The sequence below is a fragment of the Gymnogyps californianus genome, chromosome 2, assembly GCF_018139145.2.
Source record: "Gymnogyps californianus isolate 813 chromosome 2, ASM1813914v2, whole genome shotgun sequence".
NCBI lineage: Eukaryota > Metazoa > Chordata > Aves > Accipitriformes > Cathartidae > Gymnogyps > Gymnogyps californianus.
In genome coordinates, this window is record NC_059472.1 from 97916858 (window position 1) to 97935108 (window position 18251).

Sequence of the window (18251 nt, forward strand, 5' to 3'; positions counted from 1 at the left end):
TTAGCAATTACGGTGAACTAGTACAGTCATTTATAGAAGGGACTACTTTGCTGATCTGCATAATGACAGGCTGAGTCCTACGGTACTTTGCATCTAGACTCTAATGCTAGATTTAATGCTAAAATCTAATGCTAATATATAATGGACACATAGGAGATATACCTGCACTAGAAACCCGGTACCTTGGAGCTTACTGTTCTGGCAAATTGGTACAAGCTGCAATAAACAGCCTGGTCTGGATGGCCATGTTACAGGGAGTGCACACCTCAGGCCTTTCTGAGGGCTGTGACCCCACACCATCCAGCTCCACGGAGCTGGTAGATAACGGCCTTTGGTATTTATGCAACATTTTTTGCAATGTCCTTGGGGTGGGGAGAGGCTTTCTCTGTGCTGTACCTCCCTTCCTGATGCCAAAGGAGAGAGTGAGTGGCTCCTTATGGACCATTGTCAGGTTGCATGCAAGCATAGCAGCCCGCTGTCCTTTGGCTGTATTCCTCCCATTCACTACTTCCATAATTTGTTTTATTTCTCTAAGTTGTACCTGGCTTGGTAATTTGATGTTTTGTCTTTTCTTCTAAGACTTGAAGACCAGACCGAGCCAGTCCAGAAGGAGAATATTTTCTCCGGTCTCTGTTTTGCATCCGTGCTTGTTATTTGCCAATCACTGCAGTTTATGGCACTGCAGAGACCTGTGTTGAGAGAAGAGAGTAATGAGCTGACGCTGGAGCGCCGGGGAAGTGTAAGTTACCTTAGTTGGGGGGGAGTTTGGGAGAGGCTCACAGTGGTCTGCATACAGCTGGGAGAGATGCAAGGGGATCTTTGATGAAACGCGTGCTGAGGAATCCAGAGGGAGTTAGTACCCAAACATGCGTGGTTCAGCCCTGCCTGTCTTGTAGTTCAGTGACGGTATGAGTCAGAGCCTCTTTGGTCTGAATGAAGTAGAAGGTACTTTCTACAAAGCAACTCAAGCATATGCCAAGGATCCGGATAAATAAAACTAATTCAGAAAAAGGGAGTGGGATGCAGGCTCTTGCTCTAAATCACTTCACAGTTCTCCACAGCGAAATGCAATATGGCATCTTAAATAAAATCACCCTCTTCTGACTCTCGCAGAGGCTGCTTCAGAGCATTCCCTGGCTTCCAGCACAGTTTTATTTCCTCCCTTAGAGAGACAGACCAGCCTTGACTGAGCAACTGATTTTCATGCATCCTTTAAACCAGCATTCCCTGCCATTTCTGAAGGACAGCATGCTTCGCTAGCTGTCTCTTCCTTCCCCCTTAAACAATATAGGCTTAGGGTTGGGGTTTTTTTTTTTCCCTCCCCAGCTCATTTCTTTCCGCCTGCAAAGTGCTTTGAGATCCCCGCGACGCAGCCTGCCACAGGAGCGGGGATTTCTGTGGAACAGCGGCGTGCGCAGGGATTAATCCCGCCGTGGAGAGCCAGCCTGGCCTTTGAAGTGTTACAAGGGGAAGGAGGAGGTAAGTGGCGAGGCGAGCCCCCCCCGCTCCCCCCCCCCGTCGCCGCCCCCGGGCAGCGTGGGGCGGCCCCGCAAAGGGTTAAGGCCGCCTTGGCCCGGCGGTGCTGTGCGTATGCAATAATCTGTGTGGCTCTCTTGGCCGCCTGCCACAGTGTTGCCTTGCCTCCTCCTCCTCCTCCTCCTCCTCCCTTCTCCCCCCCCCCCGCGCCGTTTGCATGAAGTAGGATCCTTGAGCTGTTGCAGAGGCAGCCAACTGCTCCATATTTGGCTTCTATTACTCATTTACATGCTGGAGAGAGGAGAGGGAGCGAGCGCTGTACCGCAGACATCATTTCTACTACAGTGGTGGAGACATCCCGGACCTGTGTCACTGCAGGGGGAAGGAAAAAAACCAAACAAACAAAAAAGCAGACCCAAGCCCCGTGATCAGCTAGGAAGACATTTGTGTGCGAGTCTCTCTCTGACCCCCCCCGCCAACCCCACCTCCACTGACACTTTACAGTAAGTGGCTTTTTCTTCCTCCTCTGCTTTCTGCCTCCCCCCCCCCCCCCCCCCCCGGCTTCTTCCCTTGTTTAGACTGCAAACCGCCGGCGATTTCCAGCTGGAAAAACACGGGGCCGGGGGGGAGGGGAGCGCACTGCCCACCCCGCCGCGGGGCTACAGCCCGCCTCGCTGCGGCCGCCCCCGGCCCACCACGGCTCGGCCCGGCCCGGCCCGGCCCGCAGGCGCTGCCGCCGCGGGCCCGGCCCCGGCGAAGGGGGGGAGGGAGGGGGGGGCCGCGAAATGGCTGAGGGCGCCGGCGGAGGAAGCGGAGCGGTTGTGCGGGAACACGGTGCGCCGCGCCGCGGGAGCGGGGGGCCGGGGCAGCCCCGCGGAAGGAGCGGCTCGTACAGCCGTGCCTCCCCCCCCCCGGCTCTTTCCTCACACGCACTACACACCGACCCCCCCCCCCCGGCCCGGGCGGGGTGTGGGTGGCCGTGGGGACGGTGGACATTTTGCGAGCCGCCGCTGCCCCCGGTGCGGCGGCCTCGGGGTGTGCGTGAGACTGCGCGTCTGTGTGTGTGTGTGTGCGCGCGGGGGGGTGCGGTGTCTGTGCGTGCGTGTGTGTGTGTTGTGTGCCGTGCGTGTGGCGACACGGGGTGCGTGTGCGCGTGTGGCTGCGCGGTGCGGGGGGGGGCCGTGCGGTGCGTGTACGCCGGGCGGGCCCGGCGGGGCGCAGCGCGGGGCTGGGCGGGTGGGCCGGGTGCCGGCAGGGCCGGTCGCCGCCGCACGGCGTATGTAGTACGGGGCTGGGCGGCTGCCGGAGGGTGAATGAAGCGAGGAGGAGGTGGCGGCGGCGGCGGAGGAGGCGGCGCTGGGGCTGGGATGTGCCCGACAGCAGCACCGCTCCGCTTCACTCAGGGCCCAGGCCGGCTGCAGACGCCACCCGGTACTGCCGGCCGGGGGAGCGGGGGCGGGAGGGGCAGCGCCGGCGGAGGGACGGGGCGGGAGGGCCCGGGGCGGGGGGGAGGGGAGAAGGAACCGGGGGCCGCCGCCCCCGCCCCTGCCCCGCTGCCGCGGGGTCCGGCCGGCGGCGTCCCGAGGCGCCCGCGGAGGAGCGGGGCTGGGGTTCCCCGCCGCCGCCCCGAGGCTCCGCTCGCCTCCAGCGGCGGCCGCTGCCCTCCTGCCGCTCACCTACCCCCTTCTCCCCCTCCGCCTCGGGGTTTGCTTGGGTCGGGCTGGGTGGTTGGGTTGTGGGGGTTTGGTGTCCGTGTCCCGTCCCCCCCCCCCCCTTCTCTAAGGCATCGTAATTTACCGGCAGAAAACAAATAAATGACCCCTTGTATGTTTGCGGGTACTGAATCCGTCAATGCAATTCCTGAGAATATTAAAGCCTAAATTAAAGCATGCTGGAAAACGTTAGCTCCTACTGTAATAGTAATAGCGATAATAATAAAATGACAGAATTGGGAGCGATTTACATGTTATTGAAGAGGAGGAATTACTGAAGAGTAATAATAGAAAAGAAAACAAGTCGGAAGCCCGTTATATAATGCACTGTGCAGACAACGAGAGCGACAGGCTATTTTTATTTTGTTTACCGTATGCTGTGTAATAGGGACTCCTCCGAGTAGCATCTCTCCCCTGTGAGCCCGAACTCCAGATAGAATTGGGGAAAAATTTTAAGGATTCCTGTTATGCCCAGACGAAGAAATCGGGGTTTGTAAAACCTTCCTCCTTACAAATGTTTTCTGTGTAGAGATCGGCAAGGGTGCAGGTAGATGACCTTTGCTAGAGACCTTTTCCCTTTCATATGGTAAAGAAATTCATATTTTGTAACGGAGGTTACACTTTAACCTTTAATGCTCAGGGTTATGTATTTTATGCAGTAATGGTTACTTTACGTGTCAGATGTGGTCAGGCATAGCGAGTTACTCTGCTTACACACCAAGAAGTCAAGGACTTTTAATTTCAGTTTCGAACGAAGCCTTCCCCTAAAGGAAAATCCCAGCTTTGCGTTAATCTATTTCTGTTCAGGTGATGGAGATGGTTCAGTTTTATGATACGGAGCAAGGGTTGTGAATGAGGGAGAGGGAAATTGAGAATGGCCGGGGAAAATATTATGCCGTAGTTATTTTTACGATGCTGCAAGATAATAGTAAGCTGTAATTGCACGTTATTGCACCTAATTTGTTCGTAAAACCAGCCCGCTATTTTACAGGCAGCAGTTTTTTTTAAAGGGTGGCTGTAATCGCCTCACTTTTTACATAAGGCAGAGGTCGATAGATTTTCCTCCGTGCTCGCCTGTCTGTCTGTCTCTCTCATCACGTAGCGACATGTCAGCTGTGTAGGCTTTCAGTGTGCTTACTCCAGCCCTGATCAGTCATGTAATTAGATCAGGCTGCCATGGTAACAGACGGTGTTCATCGTCCAGTCAGGTGTGCGTGCGGCTGGCAGGCGACCCACCGGGCTACCACCAGCCCTGCGCGTGCCGCGTTCGTGGGGTACGGCCGGCATGGCCACTGCCTCAGGCTTACCGAAAATTGAAGGATGCCGGTGGTGGTTTCCTAATGGCTGAACTTCTCAGAAAGGGTGTTCTTTGCCTACCGTAGTGTCAGGGAGATGGGGCGCTACGTGGCACGCTTAGCAGGTTGGCCAAATCGTCAGTTCCACTTCCGTTTATTATTAGCAAGTTAACAAAGGTATGGTACTTTGTAAAAATGCTTTTGGCTTATAAAAGCTTGCATAAAAGTTTCTTCGGAGTTTTCCTTTTCTTTTTGCTGGCTGGCTGGTTTAACTGTTTGGTGTAACAGTGTTTGTGAGTTTATAACAGTTCCCGTTCCAGCATTCATGTTTTAGGCCACAGGCTTGTTATTCTCCACTCACGTACTGTACTTAACACCTTCTGGCCAGTAAAATTAAAATCAGTGATACCTGATATCACTATTGTCACTTAGGTTTGTTAAGCCTCTTTATAGTTCTTAGCAAGGTCTAGGCCCTTTTGTGTTTTAGGTGAAAGCTGACTTCATTTTCTCGTGATAAAAAACTAAGTATATACTATTAAAAACAATTTTCTCATCAGTAAATAACTCGTTTCCGATATTGGTATTTTTTTGCCTTTTTTTTTTGCCTTTTTTTTTTGCCTTTTTTTTTGCATTTGTGCTCATCAAAATATTGTAGCCGTAGAGCAAGAGACTTTCTGTCACAAAGTTAGTAATACCTCGAGAAAATATGCGGCCTGATTAGCTTTGAACTGCATACTGCTCTTAAAAATGTATTTAATCAAGGAATGTATATTTGTCTTCATTCCCAGTGTTTGGACACCACTCTTTTGAGCCACTTTTTCACAAATGTAGATATAATTTTTTAAAGGCACCAAATTTGGCACTCTGTTCTAATGTCATAAATCTGGAGTGACTCCAGGGGATGGGATTGTGAGCCACTTACATGGGTGTATATCTAGAATAACTCCATTTATTGGACTTAATCCAGGCATGTAGTAGAGTAACAGCGCTCAGAAAGTGATCTGCTGCGTATCACCATTATTTTCTCTCTATCTTTTTATGGCAAAAAGCACTGTGGGCTTAAATAGGATTTTTGCCTGATTAAGGAGCTGTGTTAAGTGTCTGCAAAAGTGGTTAACACCCCTATTCCAGTCACTAATCTTGTGTGCACTTACACTAATACTGACTTGGCCCGGAGGATTTCGTGTCTCAGTGATGAGAAATCGTCAGCACTCACAGCTCCAGAGCGTTTGTAGTACTAGGCTGGAACATAATGCAATCCAGAAATATCTCAGTAAAATAGATATTTTAATCGCTCTGATGGTAAAGCACCGGAGCTGGAGGAGATAATGAGAAATGCCTGTCAGTGGTTCAGCTCTTGCAGTACCAGGCAGCTATCAGTCTCGGGTTCGGTGTGACGAGTTTGCAGGTCTCAGCCTGCCTGCCGAGCAGAGGCGTTTCTCCTTGGAAGGGCGAGGGGACGGGGAGTTCGCAGGCAGTTTCCTACACCCGAAGCGCAGCTTTTCAGTGCCTTGACTAACTCGCCCTTCTTGTTAGGAGAGCATATCCTCTGCTCGGCACGGCTTGAAATAGAGGAGCCTGTTAGGAGGACTGGCTGGAGAGAGTGAAATAATCGCGCGCAGGACAACTCCTGTAGAGTGAGCCTTTGTGTGCCGCATGCTGCTTATACATATTTTATTGTAAGACAAATTACCTGTGTGACTAAGAGCATTAGAAAGTAATTATTATCAAAAAGGCCATATATACATACTTAAAAGACTTTTTGAAAATAAACAGTGCAACTTTTCTCCCTTGCCCTTCTGGCCTGATTGAATTTATTTAGAAATGTTGAAAAAAATAGTCTTGTTTTAAAAGACATTTACAAGAGACCTGGAATTTCACTTAACAAAAATTTTTATGTAATAGATCCAGTGGCCTAGTTTCCTGTTAATTAAGAAAATAGACACTTAAATGCTGTCACCTGAAAAGCAACTAAGGATTTAAACATTAGAATTGAAAAATAATTGTTTTAGTAACATAGCTAGTCAAACAAAATCAAGGCCTAATTTTCCCCTTGCTGAAGTTTAGCAGCACATCTTAGTAGATGGCAGTCAAGATTATCATTGTCATTGTTCATAGAGTGTGCTGCTTTTGTTGTGGTGTACTAATTGAAGGGGAAATGCAATAAAGAAGTATGGCAGGCTCTAAAGGAAATGGGTGTCAGAATTGCATAGATGGGCTGAAGCAGTGGCTGGCTGCAAACCTACTCCAGCGTGTGAGGCAGCTCACGCTGATGCTGCTTGAGAGAAGTCGGGCTATGTGACAGCCTTAGCTAAGCATACAGGTTGTGAATGATTTGGCTGCTTTTGAGGACCGTACAGGTACAGTGTGTACAATTCACAGAGTGCAGATAACAGATTTAGTTGTAGGTCTGTTCTGAGACTGCTGTAACCAACTCTGCTTCAACAAATAAAAATATAATTAGCATGAGAAACAGAAGTATGACAGGCTTGGCACAGGTAAATATTTCAGTGCAAAGAAATGACATGTTATATGCCAGTGACTTCAATAGCCTAAGCTTTGCAAACTGAAAATCCTGACCTCATCCTTTCATTTTACTTTTACTCAACACTCTTAAGTGTGATAAATAAATAAATAGGTATTTGGACAAAGGCACTGTATTTTGGAGTCCTGTTCAGTGGTTCACATTCTTTATATAAAGAAGTTGAAGATTTTTACTTGGTTTTGGCTGAGCTGATACGTGACTAATTTTGTAAAATGTTAGAAACTTTGCAGACTCCTGACTTTTGCAAAAAGACAAAAAACGGATAGATGACCATAATTCCTTTTTGATGTCAGTGCATGTGTTGAGAATGTAATGCTTCATTTTTTTTCCTCAAAGCTGTAGTCTGAGGTGGTTGTACAACACATGCAAATCTGTGTGTGTGCATTGGTCTCAGTCTGCAAAGTTACTTTAGTACATGTCCCAGCGAGGGTTTTGCTGAATGAGGATTGATTAAAGAACCTATCTAGAGTTAAGTATGTGTGTAAATCCTTCCATAAATAGGAACAAGTAAGCATGCTCATAAACTGAAACAACAAAAATGCTTCTCAGTGAGGGAGAAATGGTCCCGCTAAATCCTTTTATTGTCCCAAGAGTGATAAAAATATTTGGTGAGATTCCAAGTGAAAAAACACAATGTATTTTGTTTAATATGTGATGTCAGCAGAAATTCAATGCTGGCTCTTCGTAATTTTACTGAGCAAAAATACAGCAATAGTAAAAAAATTCACATTGGTAGAGTTTTCCTTTGCTTATGTTATTTGGGAATTTGCAGTAATATGTGTTGACTGTAGCATGCCACCGTTATGACAAAATAGTGTACAAGGTAACGTCACATTCCCAAAGCTGATTATTTTTCACCTGATAGTAGTAGTTGCAGCAGTATGTTTTCTGGAGTATGCCCCTCCTCAAATAAAATATGTTCTGTTGGCAGTGAAGACAGTCATCTCAACTTGCTTATGATTCTTCACCTCATTAAGATCACATTTAGGAAAAGAGCACTCAGTTTGAATAAATGGGCTCTGCTCTCTACTGTATGTGCTCTGTCTGCAGGATTAAATCTATAGTTTATTTGTGCTTAAGTAATAGCAAAAGCATCCTCTCTCAGTCTTCATTAGGATGTCTTAGCATGTTGTAAATTGTTTGACTCTTAACTGATTTTGGTTTTGTTTGTTTTTATTTTGGTTTCCATCTCCTCAACTCCTGGATCAACAGTCACATCGCAGGCCAAGCCAGATGGGCAAGCAATACAAGCTGTGAATTTATTGTTGACCCCTGTAGGACAGTGACCACCTTCATTTTTGTCTTCACCATACAGATATGCACTGCCAATAAGGTGAGAATATAATGCCTTTTATTTCCTGTAACAAGTGTACACTGTCTGCTCTGGGCTTTAATCAGTGTAGACTCCTTACTGGTGTGTCTGTACGATTACCTACCCGTGATATATTTGTACTTCCCTTGCCTGGCAGCAGAGGTCCTTGAGAAACTCTCGTCAGAAGAATTCCATTAACTCTGGTGACTCAGTTCCGTGGCTTACAGGACAGTGGGTTCCAGATGAGTGGTTGTATGCTCACCTCAGGTCAGAGCATATTCGGTTACTAAAAGATGATAGTATGAATGGAAAAGTTTACAGGCTTTGATTTTTGTTGTAAAATGCCACGCATGAAATTTATAAATGCTTCCTGCACTCTTACGAACGTTTTCAGTGGTTCTTGTTGCTTGCAGCCTGCTTGACTTTTCCAGTGTCCTGAGTTCTTCCTGTGCACTAAACTTTGTCTGGCATAAGGATACTTCACAGGATAACTAGTCACTACTGACGTGCCTGGGTGTCTTTTACTCTGGTTTGAGGAATGTTTTCAATTCTTCTGATTTTTTTCCCTGAAATGCTGTAGCCAGACAGGATGTAATAGTGCACATATATCAAGCTGCTCTCCCTCTCCTCTCTCTCTCCTTCCCATATGGTTGTGGAGAATACCTTGAAAAAACCAAGTCTCAAGGCTCAACGATCATACTGCCAATAAAAAGAACATAAATTTTTATTTTATTTCTTTAATCTGATTGTCATTAAGCCAACCTGGTTTTTTGGACCTGTTATAAGATTTTTGAGTGCTTGGGATTGGCAATACTGCTAATGCTTAAAAAAAAAAGATAAAGGGTCCTAAGAAAATTGCCTGTGTATTTAAATGAAAGAAAATGAAATGTAGTGGTTACTTGCAAAAAATCAAATGATTTTTTTTTTCTATTTACAGCCAGAAAACTTAATTATTATAGTGTTGTATTTATGAGGGGCTGAGTAACATTGCAGAGTAACTTTTTAATGTATACAGCATGTCATAGAAAAGTATGCAGCACATAATTTACATTTTATTGTGGCTGTGGGGAAGGGTGCTGTGCTTTAAAGGGAAGTTCTCTAAGCAAGTAGTTACATGCAAAGACATGCCTGTTACGGTTTACAAATGAGCTTGAATGGTGGGGGTGGATTGTAACCACTATATCTCTTCGGAGCAATAAGAATTTCTTGAGAGTGAAAAACCAGACAAAGTGCCCGTGCGCTGACACATTTTGTCTTTCTGTTTTGGAAGAAAACTGACTTGGTAGCAGCTGTTGACTTGGGAGATCGAATAGAAGGAAGCTTTTTGTTACGACATTATCATTTCCACAAAGCATTTAATTTTTTTCAGAATTAGCTTGGGTTGTATGAAATTGTATTTATCTGCAGAAGTGATTACTCCAGGAAAGGCTTATATCTCTTAATTAAAAGAAGTAATCGTTTATAGTGTATTGGTCAAATCCTATGAATAATCAGATTGTGTTATCCACAATGTATTGCTAAGTCACCTCGAATATTTTAGCATCTGGCATTTCCTGCGATTGCATGAGAGAGAATATATTAGAGGTTAAGCAAACATTTTGGATAAAAAATATAACCTAGTTAAGTCTGGTGCAGAGGCATGACAGGAATATAGTACTATACTGCTTTTTTCTGTACCAGTGCAGCTTAAAGTATAGCGTTGTATTTGAGGACCTTCGATCAGGTTTGTTTTGCTTGTTGTTGTTGGACATTTTAGTCACTGAGTTTGGGGTACCTCTGTTGGCCTCATTAATTAGTTCTCGTTGCCTCTAGGTAACAATCAAAATCAGGCCCACTGTATAACTAAAAAAGTGAAACAAAAGTTGTTGGGGTAGAGACTGCCTGCTTACAAATGTTCTCTCTGTCACTGGATGTAACAGGCGGGAGCTCACAGTAGTAACGCATGAAAGAAATGTGACCCGGCGCTGTGCAGTGAGCAGCCACAGATAGGTTTCACAGCTCGAGACAGAGCATCGCATGCTAAGACCCATCGCCTTCCTGGCTTTCGCATTTGTTTCGGGGTGAAGGTGGCGACAGCCCTGCTCTGTTTTAGGCAGACCTGGGTTATTACCACAGAGTCTGTCAGAGGGACCAAACATCGGACACATTTGAATGCATCCAAAATGAGATCTCAGAAACCTTACCTTAGGCCTAATGGCCCTACACGTGCGTTCATGGCTTTACTCGCGTGAGGAATCGCGTGGCTCCAGGGAGTAGCGTTGGTGGTGTGTGTGAGCTCCAGGTGTGCTTACCCTTCCAATTCAAGCAGCGTTCTTGCAGAGCCTGCTAAGCATCTTGCCTGAATAAGGACACAGGGATTAGTAAAAATAAAAAAAAAATAAATAAATGGATACAGCTTTTTTTTTTAAATCATGACTTTAGTTAATTTTAGCCTTCTCTACAAAACATAGAGTTATTGTTATTTGTTCAGAGTGTGTACTGCCTCCTTCCATGCAGGCAAATGACTCAATGCTTTCTTTTAAACAGTTGTGTTGAGAGGATTTTGCATGAGACACTGGACATTTTAACAACTAAAGAGTTCTTTTTAATCTTTTCCACTGTCGAGTCACTTGATATCTATTAATCATATTATAGTATTGGATTGAATTTACAGCCGCAGCCCATTTGTAAGAATTTTTTTTTTTGCTGAATTTTCCATCTGTATGTCTGTACACTACCTAACGTGGCTCATTTTTTATGTAAGACATAATTTCTGTTTTATGCAGACTTCTGGCTACTGCTGCTGCTCTCTGTAAATGGACAACAATCTGCCCTTTTAAAATACTTTGTAGTGAACATAAAAAGAGCTAATCTGTCTCTATATTAGTGTGTCCAATGGTGGCTTTTTGATTGCCATATTGGTGTCCTTTTATCATAGCTGGTTTTATTTCTTCCCTCATACTGTTTATGAAGGCCTACAATGGCTGTAGTGCTAAAAGAAGGTAGGCGATGGAGATTTTTAATGTGTTAAGAGCACAAGTGAAATGGAGATGTGAACTAGGTACAATTGGATAGTAATTAGAAATAATTTTAATTCTGTTTGTTTGTTTTGTGTGTGAGTAACTCAAAGGTAAATTAAATGAAGTGATGTAAGTGCAGACTGACACCTTAGAAATGAGGCTTTGTGGTCCTCTCAGCCCTACCCTGTCACCTCAGCCGTGACCTTTCACGTTTTTGCTCTGTTGTTCCTTCAGCAGATACTGAAGGTCTGGTGTCTGACTGGTTGACAGTTTTGTAACACAGTCTAAAGTGTAAAGGGAGTTGGGTGTAGTGATCTGTCTACATAAAAACACAAGGCTCACGTTCATAATGCAATATAAGCCACGACCTGAGGTTTGATTCACCTTCCAACTTATGTTTTAAAAAGGTGTACCTGCAAATGGAATAAGAGACTTGCTGTCCCACGCACTGCAACTCGTTAGCATTACTTTAAAGTGTGGGCTTTCAGATGTTAGTGTAAGTATTAGAGAGATGGAGGACTTCTATGTGCTGAGGGCCGAAAGTGGTGAGACGACTAGATGTGATGTGCAGTTGTGTATAAGCCTCAGCATCTGTGCATGCCCTCCGCCTGCCCTCTCCCTCGGCTGTGTGTGTTGGGCGGGGGCGGTGCTGGTGGGTTTTGCCATGCCTTGATACCAGGGGTATGCTTTTGCATGAAAGTTAGCCCTTGATACCAGGGGTATAGTTTTCGTTGAAAGTTAGCCCAGGTGGCAGCATCTGGATTTGAATGTGTTGGCTGAGGGGTTTCTCATGGTGAGATACTGCGATGGAGGCAAACCCCAAGTTTGATAATTCCTTCTTTATTTTCTGATCAGTTACTTAGCAGTGATGAACCCATTTTGGGACTAGCTGTAAACCTGATTTAAGGATTTATTGAGTCACTCTTTGCTCTATAAAAAGTACAAATGTTGAAGTGTTTCTCACTTGTATTGGAGTGTGGTTGTGACTGTTACCACATTTTTGTTTGTCAGGTATCCACGCGTGAAGGCCCTTGTAGTTTTGTAAATTTAACATTTCTGTGAGGCCAGCTACTTGAAAGAAAGTCAGGCTTTAATGGAGAAGGATAATTACAAAAAGTAGGCTTAATCCTCCTTTACTGTGCTCAGAAATTTTGTGCTAGTGAATATTTTCTCATTGCTGCGGTTCCTTTTCAGTGCCATGTGTAGTAGCTGAGTAGAGACTGATTTTTCAAATTAATATGATAGTAAATGCATTTCTCCTCTTCCGTAGCCCCTGAGCACATCCCCTGCCTGGTACTGTGCCGTATTCATAGCTTCCCCAGATAGTCTGACAGTGAGTAGATCCAGAATGGTTTGAAAATTCGCTGTATGCAAGAGAGAAAAAAAATCCTAGTAGATTATTACACTAGAAGAAGTTGTAAGTTTATTCTCCATGTACCACTAGCGGTTAAAAACCCATAGCACTAATCATATGTAATGCATTTTTATTTACAGATTAGTAGGCTCTACTCTGACATATGACTAACAGGGAAGCCCCTCCCTTTAACAGTTGTATGTCATCTGCTTCAGAGAACTAATTACTTGGCAATTCCCATTTGATAATTCCCTCTTTATTTTCTGATGAGTTACTTAACAGTGATGAGCTTGTTGAGCAGAATACCGTGCTTAATCTGTGCTTCAGAAACTACAGTGCGGGCCTGGGGATATCATTGTTTTCTAAATGCTGTTTAGCCTTGCCATCGGAACATTGAAACCACACTAAGACATGTTAACAGTTCACAGTTAACGGTAAGCTTAAAGTGAGTGATGCACAGCATTTGCCAAAAAATAAAAGAAGGGTTTAGATTACTGTGGCACTGCAAACAGGATGTTAAATACATCATTTCTCCAAAAAAACAAACCAAAACCTAACATAATTTAGACATTAGGAAGCAGAAGCTTGTGTCAGAGATATCTTCTGTGTATCATATCTCCTCCACTGAAATAATCAATTTAAAGAAAATTTTATTCTTTAAAAAAACCCACTGTTTCTCGTAATATCTGTTTGATAGTTCAGCTGATACTGGTGATTGTTGTGTTGTTTTAATATGAGATACTTAAATAAATTATCACTGTGTTTGCTCTACTGTTACCTGTCTTTTTTACTCTTCCCCAATCCCTTTTCACATTCTTTTACTCTAGTGGCCACAGCAACCCTTGTTTCTGGCTGGGGAATGCGTTACAAGTCTCACTGCTAATTACATCACAGCGTTCCTAGAGGGTACCTGAGTTCAGCGGTGCTTAGCTACAGCACCAGGCGAGGGGATTAATGGGGTAAAGTGACATCAGCCTGCTCATAGCAGTCCTGGTAAGGTCAAAGTGAGTCTCTCTTGCAGATCAGGAGTCAGATGGGTCCTGTTCAGACCCAGTGTCTCTGAAATTCAACTGTGTGAAACCATGCTATTGAATCTGATTAAAATTTTATTACTGACTTCGGTAGAGGAAGGTTTGTGGATCAGCTACGGACACTTTGACTAGCTGGTGGCATTATCCCACAGATACTGATACCTGAAGAATTGCATTTTAGCTGATCCAGTGCTATAAGCTGAGAACTGGGCTATTTTTTCTTTTACTTGAATAAGAAGTGTAGTATTTTGTGTATTAGCTCACATGACATTGCATCATCATGCTTGCTGACTTACTAGATGTTCACAATGATATCTCTTGGCCAGTACTGGAAGCTGTGTCACAGGCTTGTTTTATCAATGAGAAAAATGCATTTGTACATAGTTACATGTGTTTTTTGTAAAATTAATCAGAGGAACAGTAATTTTATGAAACATAGAATTCAGAACAGATTAATCTAATTGTGTTCATGAAGTACACCAGCTATAAAATCTTTTGAAAGGAATATTAATCAAGTTGATCAAAGGTGACTTGAAGTACAGAATTCAGATACGAACACAATTACTTTCTATCTATCTGTATGTTTGCTGTAGCTTGGGTGATTATTTTTTAAATTTATTTAATACAAAAAATAAGTTCCATTTTGCTTTTTGGATATTTTTTTCTACAGAATGTGTCACGTTTTAAAAGCAAAGATGCAAGAGGGTAAGATAGATAAAATTTTACATTTTATAAAATGCAATAAGTAGGGAGCATAATCAAATAAGCAAGTAAAACCCAACAGAAGGTCATTGAACCATTTCTTTCTTTTTTTTAATTTTATTTTTTTACTATTTCCATTTTTTTAATGACTCAGGGTATCTTGGGTAGTGCTGTATAGGCATTGCTGAAAACAGAAATCATCCATAAGAATCAGAAAACTATAACCATGAGCAGAATGCCCCACCTGTGATCTGAAAGGTTCGCTTACGCACCTGGGAGTTGGGCCTTGACAGATCCTTTGACAAACTATTATAGCTGTTGCGGAGGGACCTGCATCCCGAGCCCTGGTGTCAGATTCATTTTACAGAGGCAACCAACGAGTGATTTGGGCTGGTCTTCAATCGCCTGCTCAGAGGCGAAAGGTTGCAGTGGCGGTCGTCCAGCTCTGAATTGTCCAAACCACCCTCTGTTCACCTTCCTCTTTGGGCTTAGCAGCATTTCCCCAAAGACTGAGACTCTACTCAGGCAGCATTGCCTATGATTTCAGAAGAGGTTGTGCCTAAGGACATACAAATGTGGTCCAAGGTATTTTCTTCCCTCAGCAAGGGGAGGCAGTGTTGCTTGTCGTTAAGATTGAACTGTCGAGTAAAATGTTTGGCCCCAGACACACTGATACTGGTATTTCTATCAATATTTATGCAAGTAAAAGACTACCGTATGAATGTCGTGAATGTGATCTTTCAGCTAATACGAGTTTTTAATGGCATACTAATGTCTTAAGATTTGAGCATCTGGTTTAAAACAAACAAAACCTAACTCATTAACATACAGTGGAGGTTTCTCTTCTGATAACTGCTGTTGTCTCCCTGACACCCAAATGAAATGGTAGCTTCCCCCCTACTTTATTACAAATGAGAGAAGTAATACATCCTAGATTTTGTATTTGTTTCCTCTGGATTCTCTCCCTTTTTCCCCACTAGCTATCCTGGCTGATGTTAGCATGACTCCTCTGTGAGCAACACTTGCTGATGGAATAGCCAAAGATGAACTGGTGGATCTGGGCAAATGCTTTGCCTTTGTATCTCCTAGTTTGCAGAACTGAGAAGCTGCTTCACCTCTTTGCTTAGGTCTTGTCTGTCTCCTCTTTGAATCAGGGATGAGCTTCAGGTTTCCTACTTACCAGTCTTGCTAAGTTTTCTTGGCTCTCTGCTGTGATCTGGCCTGATATTTTTGTTGTTAATGACACAGTCTTGGAAATCACTTGTGATTTCCTTTGTGAACTTGACAGTTGATTAATTAAATTGCGGGGAGATAAGTGACACGGCAGTGCTGTCTCTGTAACGCGTCTGCGTTCTGTTTTACGGGGAAAGAGGATGATGGTGGATCTTATGGACCAATAGTCTATAGTTTAAAATTGCACTGTGGGTTTGTTTGGATAGCACACAAGTATGTTATATAGTGTCTTAAAACATGCGATACTACAATACCGGAAGGACCGAAGAAGGAGTAAAAGTCTGTATTTTGTTCCATATTTGCACAAGCTGACAGAATAACTGTCCTGCTGCCTGATCTTCAGCTGTGAGAATGATACAAACCGGCATGGGTACGTCCTACTATTTGCTGGTCACCACCAGTTTATTTTGATTGCAGCTCAGCAGCAGATTCAGGGGAAATACAGTGTGTAGTGACTGAGTGAATTAAAGTAATTCCTGAGTGGAAGTATGACATTTGTTACATGACACTACTATCCAGATGTTGTTATCCATTAGAGTACAGCCAGAAAGGGCCCTAAGGAAAATTGAGGTGGGTAGAAGGTTTATAGTAAGCATCTGAAGTACATTAAACAGCAGCAGTCAAGTATGCCCCTGTTACCTAAGAAGTCGAACTTGTTGAATGTCACATTGGCTGTATGGAATGGAAGAAATGCAAACTAAGATACACTTCTGCTGCAGTGTTTGTTGCTGTTTATACAGCTCAGCCAAAGTGTCTCTATGAAACCAGTAGTGCTGTGCAGCCTGTGCTGCAGCAAGCAGGTTTTTATGCTCCTTATCTTGTTTAACGTGAACTGTGCGTGTTCTGCATCACACCGAGGCGCTCAGCCAAAGGCTGAGGTGGAATAAGAGGTCAGGTTCCCACCTTTGTTACTTACTTGGATGGTTTAAATGGAACCACATGGGTATAAACGTGGTGTGACAGAGCATGGGATCTGGCCTGGGGTCTCTGGGGTGTGTCGGGGCCCTCTGGACTCAGAACTGTTGCCAGCAGGTCAGCATTGCTGATCAGACACTGCTTGTTTGGTAGTTGAGTTTGGTAGATATGGCAGTTGAGCCTTCGCTTGGCTTTTCCTCCAAGTGAAGAGGGAATGAAAACTGTTCCTCAGTCAAGTGTCATTGGTCTTCTTTCCTTCCCATGCTTCAGGTGGATGTGTTGGTGAGTTAGACTAATCTTTCTTTATATAGCCCAAGCAGTGTTCTGCCCTTTCATCCTTCTGTCCCGTTTCAACCTTTTCCAGACTTTATTCTTTTGTTGCTGGCCAATTAATTTTTCTCCTCACCCCGTTCTGTACCGAGATTCTCTCGTGCTCAGCAGTTCTTGCTTCTGTGTATCTGACCTACTTGTACGGCTCCCTCGATGGGTTTGTTACCTGCACGATACTTTGATTGTGTGTTGGCCCTTTCTTTGGCTTGATTTTTTGTGTGTGTTTCTACGTGTCTAAAATCCATTTCTGCTCAGGGGTTTCAATACCTCAGTAATTTTCTGCAGAACTGCAAATTTGGATGTTGTTTCATCTACCTCTCTTCCTTCCTTGTTAGTCATAGCTGGATTCTGAGCTTTGCAACCCTGATGATATGCCTGGACAAGCCTTTCACTCCATACAGCCTTCCCCTTCTCCTCACGGGAAAAACCCCTTTATTTCTTCTCTGAAGTTTCACTGTGGGTGCCCATTTCCCTGGCCGAACATTGGATTTTCAGTCCTGTGTGCCTCTGCCAGTCTTCCCTGGCTTCCAGCTGCAGTGTCTCTTCGACAGGCATCTTGCTTTTCAGGCTTGTCAGCTGGTCTCTAACAAATCAGTTGCATATATTTATTTGTATAATATTACATGCTGGCATTGTTAAAAAAAAAAAAAAAAAATCAGTTGTTTTCTCTGTACCTGAGCATGAGCCGGGAGCCACCCCCTTTGGGTCATTTGTTCATAAGATAATGGGGTCACTGTTACCTTATTATCATATCGTGTGGTCTGCTAATCAAAGGATTCTTTTACTGTGTTAATAGCAGCACTTCAAATTGTTAACGTTAGTAAGCTTTAATAATATAATACAATTTTCATGTGTCATACTGGTGGGACAAAAGTAACAGCTTGGGCAGTTTTCCTTGGGTTCCAGTTGTTCTCATACTGTGACTCTGCTCCAGTGACAAAGTTCTGTAGTAACGGGTTGCAAAACTTTTGAGATAAAATGTAAGCTAAACGAAAAAAGAATGTTTGAAAAGCACTTCATTCAGAAAAAGAAAAGAAATTGAACATGGTATGCATTTTGAGTGAGGCTCTTCAGTGAGGGAAAAATTCCTGGAGTGCAATGGAGAAGTACAGGAATGAAGTACCCACTGAATGAGTGAAGTTCACAGAAGGTATGAAGTGGAAAAATGTGAGGGTTTTTTTTTTTTGTGTATCACTGTGTTTTTGCCAAGAACTGACTATTGTAAGGATCATGTGGCTATAGAAGATTTAAAAACAAACCCAATAAGTATTTTGGTTGATAATTTTGGAGATTATATGTTTTCTCAAAAAAATAGGCTTTTGACTGAACGGAAAACCGTCAAAAATA

At 43.9% G+C, this 18251-nt stretch overlaps 1 protein-coding gene across 1 annotated transcript in view; it reads left to right on the forward strand.

The window, feature by feature from the left end:
- ATXN1 (ataxin 1) overlaps positions 1-18251 on the forward strand; it is a 351291-nt gene that overhangs the window by 126423 nt on the left and 206617 nt on the right. Inside the window, exons 3-5 of the mRNA XM_050890766.1 lie at positions 580-739; positions 1327-1479; positions 8241-8361. The gene's annotated coding sequence lies outside the window, so the exon portion shown is untranslated. The remainder of the gene's footprint in view (positions 1-579; positions 740-1326; positions 1480-8240; positions 8362-18251) is intronic.